The sequence below is a fragment of the Neopsephotus bourkii genome, unplaced genomic scaffold (assembly GCF_033783945.1).
Source record: "Neopsephotus bourkii isolate Nb327-2 ecotype Australia unplaced genomic scaffold, CSIRO-AGI_Nbou_v1 NB_9, whole genome shotgun sequence".
In the NCBI taxonomy this organism is placed as follows: Eukaryota; Metazoa; Chordata; class Aves; order Psittaciformes; family Psittacidae; genus Neopsephotus; species Neopsephotus bourkii.
Window position 1 is genome coordinate 48,997 of NW_026900526.1, and position 8,650 is coordinate 57,646.

Below are 8,650 nucleotides of genomic sequence, written 5' to 3' on the forward strand. Positions count from 1 at the left end.
CTGCTGCTTAGTTATAACAATCTGTCACTGATACCAAAATCACAAGACCAAAATCCTTAATATAACAAGCCACAAAATAAATCAAATACCAGTAAAATCCAAAACCTTTTCTGCAAGACACCCCCTGTGTTCTGCAGGACCCAAATCACAAGAAGCCCCATGCTTCTTGTGGGTGTATACCAAGATAATCCAAAACCTTTTCTGCAAGACACCCCCTGTGTCTTGCAGGACCCAAACCACAAGAAGCCCCCTGCTTCCTGTGGGTGTATACCAAACGGACGCTAGCAGCCGGGTATACGCCTTTACCTACAAGATTTCTTATCTTGATTTACGGAAGGCTTCCAAACCATGCGTACGCTTACCAAACCAATTTACCGAACCGAGGTGCCCCCTGCACCTTACAGACTATACAAAAAAAAAAGAATACCTTTTATGAGATGGTCCTTGTCTGCTCCCGCAGCGATCCGAATGAGTCGAGGGGTCCCTCCGGGAAAAATTCCCGAGGGCCCTAGGGAGCCCTGTCCTCAGCGGGTCCTGCAGCCGAGCAGAGAGGGTCCCATCTGGGGTGCCAAATTGATTCGGAGAAAACTCCAGGAACAAACTTGCCAACAAAGTTTTCAAGCTGACAAGCAGGTATTCTTTATTGTGGCGCCGGGAGACACGGGGGATAACTCCTCCTAACGTGTGTCCCCGTATTGCTATACAAGCCATCCTTATATAGTCCCTGGGCATACATACATATTCATGAGGCTACGTATGGATTACATCATTTTCCAGAGAGTTCCCCGCATGCATACAGAATTGTGGTGGTGGTCTCTGAGGGTCGTTTACTTCTTCCAACAATCTTCATCACTTCTGGCAGCCTTTGAAGCACGCGCAGTAGATGCTCATACCAGTTTAATTGGTTCGTTAGCACCAGAGACATAATAATCCTCCTATCCTCCTACTTATCAGTTAGTTTAACTGTAGCCCATCCTGGACACCTGTGGTTCCCAGATACTCCTTATCCCTGTGTCCTGTTCTTCTAGACTGTTTTTCTTAAAACTATGCCAACTATAACGATTTATCTTGTGAGAATTCTCAGTATGTTCTCTAGCTGTACTCTATTTTTTTTTCTCTATGTATCAAGCACCTCAGTAATTTTCCATTGCTACTGTTACAAAGCCATCAAACTTAACATATATACATATATACAGGTTTCTTTATCCCATTTTGTGATTTTGTGACCCTTTGTCTCACTCTTATGCTGCTGCATGGGCTGCTCTGACTCCGTCTCTGCTCAGAGTCCAGGCAAGTAAAGATCCATGTGGCACATGCACGTGGAGATGTCCCTGCCCCTGGAACACAGCACAGATCCCAGCCTGGCCCAGCCCAGTGGAGAGTTGCCCTTGGAGCCTTCCTCGCAGTGATACACCCACTGCGGCATCTTCACAGGCTACAATGAGATAGAGATCAAGCACCAGAAGGTTTACCAGGTCCCTATGTTCTCGCATCTCTCCAGCTCCTCTGAGAGCACAGAGCAGCAGGAAGGTAGCCAGCCACCTATCAAAAAGGGTTACCCTGAGCAGCAAACTCCAGAGGGGGGATGAGATCCCAAACAAACTCACAGGGGTGGTGGTGGGGTGGATGGCAAGCATGACAGGGGACTCGGGTAGGCTACCTTGGCTGATGACAACACCATTGAGGATGGTCTGCTGGTGGAAGAACAATGGCTGTGTGTCTCTGCCCAGCACTTTTCCTATAATAGGCTGCAGGTGGTGGAGAACTGGTGGGAGAACAGCCCTAGCCACAGTCCCAAGGCCAGAAGAGAGGATAAATTATAGAACCATAGAAGAGTTAGGGTTGGAAAGGACCTTAAAATCATCTAGTTCCAACACCCCTGCCATGGGCAGGGACACCTCACACTAAACCATGTCACCCAAGGCTCTGTCCAACCTGGCCTTGAACACTGCCAGGGATGAAGCATTCACAACTTCCCTGGGCAACCCATTCCAGTGCCTCAACACCCTTATAGTAAAGAACTTCCTCCTTATATCTAATCTAAACTTCCCCTGTTTAAATTTGAACCCATTACCCCTTGTCCTGTCACTACAGTCCCTAATGAAGAGTCCCTTCCCAGCATCCCTATAGGCCCCCTTCAGATACTGCTGCTATGAGGTCTCCACGCAGCCTTCTCCAGGCTGAACAGCCCCAACTTTCTCAGCCTCTTTTCATATGGGAAGTGCTCCAGTCCCCTGATCATTCTCGTGACCCTCCTCTGGACTTGTTCCAACAGATCCATGTCCTTCTTATGTTGAGGACACCGGAACTGCACATAGGGGCAGGATCACCTCCTTCGACATGTTGCTGGTCACGCTCCTTTTGATGCAGCCCAGGATATGGTTTGCTTTCTGGGCTGCAAGAGCACACTGAAGCTGGCTCATGTTCAGTTTCTCATCAACCAACACCTCCAAGTCCTTCTCCGCAGGGCTACTCTGAATCTCTTCTCTGCCCAGCCTGTAGCTGTGCCTGGGATTGCTCTGATCCAGGTGTAGGACCTTGCACTTGGCTTGTCTAAACTTCATAAGGTTGGCACCTGCCCACCTCACAAGCATGTCAAGGTCCCTCTGGATGGCATCCCTTCCCTCCATTGTATCAACCGAAACACACAGCTTGGTGTCATTGCCAAACTTGCTGAGGGTGCACTCAATCCCACTGTCCATGTCACCTACAAAGATGTTGAACAAGACCAGTTCCAACATCGATCTCTGAGGTACACCAGTCATTATTGTTCTCCAGCCAGATATTGACCCATTGACCACAACTCTTTGTGTGTGGCCATCCAGCCAGTTCTTTATCCACCGAGTGGTCCACCTATTAAATTGATGTCTCTCCAATTTAGAGACAAGGATGTCGTGTGGGACAGTGTCGAACGCTTTACACAAGTCCAGGTAGATGACATCAACTGGTCAGGAGGGGCTGGTAAGCAGTGAAGAATTGCAGGCAACTGAATTGCCAGGGCGGTTGCAAGCCTCTGGAGTCTGCCCCATTTCTAAGAGCTTGTGGCACCCTGAGGACATGCTACAGGCACCCTAGAACTGCAGAAAAGCCAGTAGCATCTCTGCACACAGCACTGGGGTTCCCACTCCCTGGCCAGAGCGTGTCCAGTCCTGCTCCCTGCCACCAAAACCCTTGTCCAGTGGGCAGAGTGCTCTGATGGATATCATGGCCAGGGACCCAAGCCATCCCACTCCTCTGCATTCTTCTCCCCCAGGGCAGGCAGAGGACAGCCACTCTTCCCAAGCCTTCCAGTAAGTCTGGCTTAACATGAAGCTGTCAGACACTGATTGTGGCCCCATGCCAAATGGTCAACTCTTGCTGTCTTGGAGAGGTTTTGTCCTGTCCAAATCACAGAATTATAGAATGTTTTGGGTTGTAAAGGACCTTAAGATCATCTAGTTTCAACCCCCTTGCCATGGGCAGGGCCACCTCCCACTAGACCAGGTTGCTCAAGGCCCTGTCCAACCTGGCCTTGAACACTGCCAGGGATGGAGCATTCACAACTTCCTTAGGCAACCTGTTCCAGTGCCTCACCACTGAGGCTCTAAAGGCCAGAGAGCTGGTTGCAAACAGCCAATCAAGTGATTACAAGGTGTCAAGAGCCAGTGACAACCTACAGATGGCACGTCCCAGGGTTGACTGTTAGCTGCTGCCCTGCTCACACCAGTGCACTGGGGCAGAACAGGATGCTGTGCCAGGATGGACCACGTGTCCATGGGGACCACATTTTGCCCACAAGGACACCCCTGAGCTCTGGCTGTCCCTGGGCCATTTCCTGCCTCCCCCCACAAGTGATGCTCACCTTAGCTGTGGGAAGTAGGTGATTCCAGAAAGGTGCCCCCTTGGCAACACTGCTGTAGCAGGCTGTGGGCAATGGATGGCATGACAGGGCTCTCTTCTTCCTTGCTGATGGGGGCAGGCTCTCATGTGGAGGAGTCAACCACAACCTCACCAGCAGGCATCAGCTTCCTTTTTGCTGGGCAGCTGCTGCTGGCAAGCAAGGTGCTCCCACAGGGCATCTTCTCCAGTGAACTCAGGTTGCTGGGCTCAGAGCTGAATGCTGCCTGTGGAACTAGGAGGTCCTTGCACCCACTGGCTACCACTAGCCATTCCTCTTCTCTGTTAGCCATGCTGCTGTGAGTCAGGCTGCTCTCTGGCTTCTCTCTCTTCCCATCAGAGTCCAGCTGCAATCTTTTAATATGCACAATCTGCAATATTATGCAAATTAAAGTAGATTGTCGTCACACACCTGCTCTGTATTATCCCCATAGTCTGTGGGCTGATCGCCCACCAAGATAGGGCAATCATCTCTCATGTGCAAAGTACTGCAAGCAATGGGCCAGGAGAAGACATCCTGCAACAAAAGACAGACTAGAAGACAACGTGGGCCCTCTCCAGAAGCTATAGGAAAACTGGCTACCCTGGATTTGGAGGAGGCTGAGGTTCTTAATGACTTCTGTGCCTCAGTCTTCACTGGCAAATGCTCTGACCACACCACCCAAGACTTGGAAGGCAGATACAGGGACTGTGAGAATGAAGACCTTCGGCCCACTGTAGGAGAGGATCTGGTTCAAGACCATCTTAAGAACCTGAATGTGCACAAGTCCATGGGAACTGATGAAATCCATCCATGGGTCCTGAAGGAGCTGGCAAATGAAGTTGCTAAGCCACTGTCCATCATATATGGAAAATCATGGCAGTCATGTGAAGTTCCTGACAACTGGAAAAAGGGAAATATAATCTCCATTTTCAAGAAGGGGAAAATGGAAGACCCAGGGAATTACAGACCAGTCACTCTCACCTCCGTGCCTGGCAAAATCTTGGAGTAGATTCTCCTGGAAGGCATGCTAAGGCACATGAAAAACAACAAGGTGCTTGGTGACAGCCAGCATGGCTTCACTAAGGGGAAATCCTGCCTGACCAATTTGGTGGCCTTCTATGATGAGGCTACGGAACTGATGAACAGGGGTAGAGAAGTTGATGTCATCTACCTGGACTTGTGTAAAGTGTTCGACACTGTCCCACATGACATCCTTGTCTCTAAATTGGAGAGACATCAATTTAATAGGTGGACCACTCGGTGGATAAAGAACTGGCTGGATGGCCACACACAAAGAGTTGTGGTCAATGGGTCAATATCTGGCTGGAGAACAATAATGACTGGTGTACCTCAGAGATCGATGTTGGAACTGGTCTTGTTCAACATCTTTGTAGGTGACATGGACAGTGGGATTGAGTGCACCCTCAGCAAGTTTGGCAATGACACCAAGCTGTGTGTTTCGGTTGATACAATGGAGGGAAGGGATGCCATCCAGAGGGACCTTGACATGCTTGTGAGGTGGGCAGGTGCCAACCTTATGAAGTTCAGACAAGCCAAGTGCAAGGTCCTACACCTGGATCAGAGCAATCCCAGGCACAGCTACAGGCTGGGCAGAGAAGAGATTCAGAGCAGCCCTGCGGAGAAGGACTTGGGGGTGATGGTTGATGAGAAACTGAACATGAGCCAGCTTCAGTGTGCGCTTGCAGCCCAGAAAGCAAACTGTATCCTGGGCTGCATCAAAAGGAGCGTGACCAGCAACATGTTGAAGGAGGTGATCCTGCCCCTCTACTCTGCTCTCGTGAGACCTCACTTGGAGTACTGTGTACAGTTCCGGTGTCCTCAACATAAGAAGGACATGGATCTGTTGGAACAAGTCCAGAGGAGGGTCACGAGAATGATCAGGGGACTGGAGCACCTCCCATATGAAGAGAGGCTGAGAAAGTTGGGGCTGTTCAGCCTGGAGAAGGCTGCGTGGAGACCTCATAGCAGCAGTATCTGAAGGGGGCCTATAGGGATGCTGGGAAGGGACTCTTCATTAGGGACTGTAGTGACAGGACAAGGGGTAATGGGTTCAAATTTAAACAGGGGAAGTTTAGATTAGATATAAGGAGGAAGTTCTTTACTATAAGGGTGTTGAGGCACTGGAATGGGTTGCCCAGGGAAGTTGTGAATGCTTCATCCCTGGCGGTGTTCAAGGCCAGGTTGGACAGAGCCTTGGGTGACATGGTTTAGTGTGAGGTGTCCCTGCCCATGGCAGGGGGGGTGGAACTAGATGATTTTAAGGTCCTTTCCAACCCTAACTCTTCTATGGTTCTATAATTTATCCTCTCTTCTGGCCTTGGGACTGTGGCTAGGGCTGTTCTCCCACCAGTTCTCCACCACCTGCAGCCTATTATAGGAAAAGTGCTGGGCAGAGACACACAGCCATTGTTCTTCCACCAGCAGACCATCCTCAATGGTGTTGTCATCAGCCAAGGTAGCCTACCCGAGTCCCCTGTCATGCTTGCCATCCACCCCACCACCACCCCTGTGAGTTTGTTTGGGATCTCATCCCCCCTCTGGAGTTTGCTGCTCAGGGTAACCCTTTTTGATAGGTGGCTGGCTACCTTCCTGCTGCTCTGTGCTCTCAGAGGAGCTGGAGAGATGCGAGAACATAGGGACCTGGTAAACCTTCTGGTGCTTGATCTCTATCTCATTGTAGCCTGTGAAGATGCCGCAGTGGGTGTATCACTGCGAGGAAGGCTCCAAGGGCAACTCTCCACTGGGCTGGGCCAGGCTGGGATCTGTGCTGTGTTCCAGGGGCAGGGACATCTCCACGTGCATGTGCCACATGGATCTTTACTTGCCTGGACTCTGAGCAGAGACGGAGTCAGAGCAGCCCATGCAGCAGCAGAGGAGGAACCATAAAGTGCCACAGGTCACAGTGTGAGGACAGGCATTGAGAGCTGGACCACGCCTTGCTCAGGATGTCCAGGTGAGCCCTTTCCTATGGGGTGCACTGCAGTGCAGCATCTGAAAAGAAAGAGCAGGAAGGTGATGATTAGCCCCAGATCCCCATCCTTGTCCAGCCTTTCAGCCACAAAGGACCTGCTGGGATGTGGGCAGCTCACCATACAGCCCCATTTGGACCTTCCTCTCTTGGGACAGGAAGAGGAACCAGACTGATGTGAGTCTCCAGGGAGCCCTGTGGCATCACACACCTGCAGGATCAGGACTTCCTTCCTGTCCTGGGCATGGAGAGGAATCTCTAGCTGGGATGTAGGTTACTGAGGACATGTCCAGATAAGTGGGGGAAAGAAGCCTGCCTTCTGCCAGAGACTTGATATGCTTGTGCTTTTCTGTAGTGCACGATTCAGGCTGGTCAGATCAGTCCCAGGGGCTCAAGCCTGCAATCACTCCTTTGGGCAACAGCAACAAGATCTCCCAGTGCTTGCCAAGAAGACATATACCAGCTGCATGTGCAGAATGAGGCAGGGCTAGTGCCCTAAGCTTCCAACCCCATGGCAGGGATGGGAACCTGACCTGACATCACAGTTAACTCTGCCGGATTGGACCAGAGACCTCCATCACCTCAATTAGCAGCTGGGTGGTACTGTTAGCGTAGGAACTGACACATAACCACCGGAATGGTTATATGAGGTGCTTTATTGCAGCGCTGGGAAACCAGGGGCACGCGCCCAAATCTGGCTTCAGTCCTGTCACCTAGCATTCCCAATTTATACAGTATCCAACACGGATTACGTCAAGAATGATATACACGCGTATGCCCTACATCAGTCCATTGCGACATCAGCCTCTTCTGCGCTTGCGCAGCCCCCCCTCTGGTGGTCGTCCTGATGAAGTAAGGAGTCTTCCTCAGATGAAGTAAGTAGTCTTCCTCGGATGAAGTAAGAAGTCTTCCTCAGCTTGTCCTTTTCACTTTCTGTTCTTTGGACGTGTTCCCACCATTATGTGGAGGTCAGCTGTCCTCCTATTTCCCCTTGACTGCCTTTTGGTATACCTAGGTTCTACTTGGATAGATTCTTACAATATACTTTTCTAATTTATCACTTATACCCTTCACCATACAGGTGTGTTGCTTCCTGCTACCAAAACTACCATTGTATCATTCGTTATAGAATAACCCTGGTATGAAACTACAAAGTTTCGACAGAACCATTCTACTGATTTATGGATTTCTCAAATAATCATTTCTACCAGTTTTACATATATAACTACTCTATCTTTTCAAAATTTTCACTCTTTTCCAACATTTCCCCCCTTTGAAAATACTTCACTCAACTTAAGTCAAGTATTTTCATTTCCTTAGGTAGCTGTTTCCTGATATGTGGGAGGAGAGGGGGGCTTTGGATATTCTTTAATTACTGTCCCTATAATTCGATGAGTCCATGCATTGCTCCGGGCTGTTTCCTTTTGAATACAAAAATACATCAGATATAACATTAAAAACATGATCATCATTGCAACTACAGTTTGAACGGATCCATCCAGTAAGGTGAAGGCCTAAACTATCAAAGAGTGCTCCAATCCAATTTTGTTCAATATATTTTCTTTCTCCTTCCGCTTCTTGTTCCACTTTGGTCAGCTGGGAAATGTCATACTCTATGTCTGTAGTTACATTAGGAATATGAACACAACAATGATTTATTCTGTCTTTCAGATATTCACAAACACCATGTTCCTTAAGCAATAACAGGTCTAATGCCATTCTGTTCTGCAGGGTCATCTTAGTTGTGGCTTTAAATTGCAGATTTAAATCCCTAAACCCCTTCTTCGTTACCCTAGCTAATC

General features: G+C 49.3%; 1 pseudogene; it reads right to left on the reverse strand.

Annotated features, from left to right (window-relative positions):
- Positions 1–1,279: 1,279 nt before the first annotated feature.
- On the reverse strand, positions 1,280–6,691 carry LOC133220001 (atos homolog protein B-like; annotated as a pseudogene).
- Between the last annotated feature and the right edge of the window lie 1,959 nt (positions 6,692–8,650).